General features: G+C 51.7%; 1 protein-coding gene across 3 annotated transcripts in view; it reads left to right on the top strand.

Moving 5' to 3' along the window:
• Positions 1-2,831, top strand: part of XPO4 (exportin 4) — a 143,665-nt gene that overhangs the window by 114,949 nt on the left and 25,885 nt on the right. The window lies entirely within an intron of this gene.

Here is a 2,831-nt window from a genome sequence, read left to right as displayed (position 1 = left end):
CCACGTCCACTCACTGGTAGGATAGAAGAGAAAACCACCTCTGCGCCTATCTCGGGATCGGGCTAGGTGCTGCCTGTGAGATGGGGCAGCACCTACCTGCTAGCTGCCTGCCTGGGGGGTGCCACTGCCATGGAGGGAAAATCCAGGGCCCACCGGCAGCTCTCCCCCCAGCTACAGAAGAGACAGGCAGGCTTTGTTGGGGGGTGGGGAGGGGAAACCAAAAAAACCCCATGCCTGGTGGGTTTCCATGGCGCAGGCTCAGGGAAGAGTTGGATCCAGCAGATGCTGCATACAAGCTGGGGCATCACCTGCACAGCTAGCACCCTGCCCAGGGGTTGCCACCGCCACAGAGGGAAGGACCAGGCCCTCCCCACAGCTCGGGCTGTGCGGCCTAGTGGCAGCTTACACAAGTAGCCTCCGCTACGGGGGGGGAAATAGTGTTGAGGAGCCTGATTTTTTTCCCCTCCCCCGCAGAACCTGTCTACTTCTCCCACTGCCAGGGGGTTAGCTGCCAGCAGGTCCTGAGCTGCAGGGGACCCCAGACCTTCTCTCCACGGCAGCGATGCCCCCCGGGCAGCAGCCTACCCAAGCAGCCCTGTGGGGCACCACCACCACCACAGAGAGAAGGACTGGGGCCCCTTGTAGCTTGGACCGCTCAACCTGCCAGCAACTCACCCCCCAGCTGTGGGAGAGATGGGCATGCTCTGCCGGAGTAGGAAAAAAAGGGATCAGATCCCACACCGTAATGGTGACAGAAGCCCCTAAACTGAAAAGGTGGGTTTTTAATCATTGCAATTAAAAACCCACCATTTCAGTTTAGGGGATGAAGACCCCATCAAGTGTACAAGCAGCCATAAGCCCTATTGCAGGTATTTGGGTTTAGTTTTCTTTGTGTGGCAAGTTTCACAATTTCTGCTGCTTAAAACTTCATCAATTTTCCTCCAACCACTACCCCATGCTCCTTATCCATGTGGGCACAAATGACACGGATCAGCAATCCCAGCTGGGTCATGAATGAGTACAGGACTCTGGGAGCGGGGCTTAGAGGGTTCGGGGTGCAGGTGGTTTTCTCCTCAATCTTTTCAGTTACGGGTACCGGGCATAGGAGGGAGAGAAGAATTGTAGAAGTTAATAGAAGACTGTGGCGCTGGTGCTATTGTGAAGGCTTCAGCTTCTACAACCACAGTTTGCACTTCAGAGAGAGGGGCAGCCATTTGTTGGGAAGGGATGGCCTCCACCTCACTTGAATGGGGAAGAAGCTCTTCTCGGCCAGAATGGCTGACCTGCTTGACTGGCCTTTAAATTAAGTTCACTGGGGGATGAGAAAATAACTACCGGTGCAAGCCCACCAATTGTCAACCACAAAATCAGAAGGTCAGGCTGAATAAGGGAACTCATTCCTACCCCACCCTAGGCACAGGGCTCTTCTAGAAGTGCAGGGAAGCCTAGGGCCTATGACAGCAGGCTTGCTTGCCTCTACACAAATGCCAGGAGCCTGGGCAGCAAGCAGGAGGAACTGGCCCTTCTGTTAAATAGAAATGAGTACGATCTCATAGGGATACCGGAGACCTGGTGGGGACTCCACCTATGACTGGACCACAGGTATAGATGGCTATACCTTGTACAGGAGAGATCGTGTTGCAAGAAATGGCAGGGATGTAGCGCTCTGTGTGAAGAAGCAGTACACTTCCTTACAGGCTGATATGAGCAACCAAGGAGGGAGACTTGAGACCCTTTGGATAAGAGTACAAGGGGAACGTAGTGAAGGGAATATAATAGTAGGAGTCTACTGCAGACTTCCTAATCAGGAGCAAGAACTTGACCACAAATTCGCTATGGAGCTGGCTGAGGCTGGATGCTCTCAGCGGATGGTTATCAGGGGAAACTTCAACTACCCTGACATCTCATTGGAAGAGCACTTGGCCAAATCAGATCAGCCGCAGTGCTTCCTCATATGCATTAACGAGCTCTATTTGTCTCAAGAGGTCTCCAGGCCGACAAGAGGCAAGGCTCTTCTGGACCTGGTACTGGCCAAAGGGGATGAGATGTAGTAAGCAACCTGAGAATCAAAAGGAAGCTGGGAGACAGTGACCATGAGTTGATTGTTTTCTCTATCCACTGCAAAGCTTACAAGTCAGTCAACAATGCGAAAGTCTTCGACTTTAGGAAAGCCGACTTTCACAAACTCAAGAGGCTAGTAGTCAGGACTTGGAGAGGCCATAATCTGACAGGGAGGGGAGTCTACGATGAGTAGTTACTTCTCAACAATGTGAACCTTGAAGCACAAGGGAAGTCCATTCCAGCCCACAGAATAAGTAGCAAAAGGGCTGGGTGACCCCCTTGGCTCAGTATGGAACTCATGGACCTCTTGTGTCTAAAAAGAGAAGCCAATAAAGGATGGAAGATGGGAAACACCACCAAGTAAGAGTATCCAGCACTGGCCTACACCTGTAGGCAGCGAACTGGGAAGGCTGAGGCTGAAACTCAGCTCAGAATGGCTACATGAATCAAGGACAATAAAAAGTACTTCTTCATATACGTGGGAAGTCAAGGGGAAAAAAAACAAGGGTAACATTGGACCCTTGCTAAACCAAATAGGGCAGCTGATAACCGACACCCAGGAAAAAGCCAGTCTCCTTAACAATTACTTTGTGTCGGTCTTCCACCAGCCCAAAGGAATCACCCCGCCTGGCAAGATGCAGGATCACCAGGAAAAGGGTGAAAATATGCCCATCATTGGCATGGATCTTGTGAACTGGCTGACATCGTAGCACAGCCAATGGCAAGGATATTCAAGAACTCGTGGCACTCAGGCGATGTACCTGAAGATT

Source organism: Gavialis gangeticus, unplaced genomic scaffold (genome assembly GCF_001723915.1).
Source record: "Gavialis gangeticus isolate Ggan-Ray unplaced genomic scaffold, GavGan_comp1, whole genome shotgun sequence".
Taxonomy (NCBI): Eukaryota; Metazoa; Chordata; order Crocodylia; family Gavialidae; genus Gavialis; species Gavialis gangeticus.
This window is presented reverse-complemented; position numbering and strand designations above follow the sequence as displayed.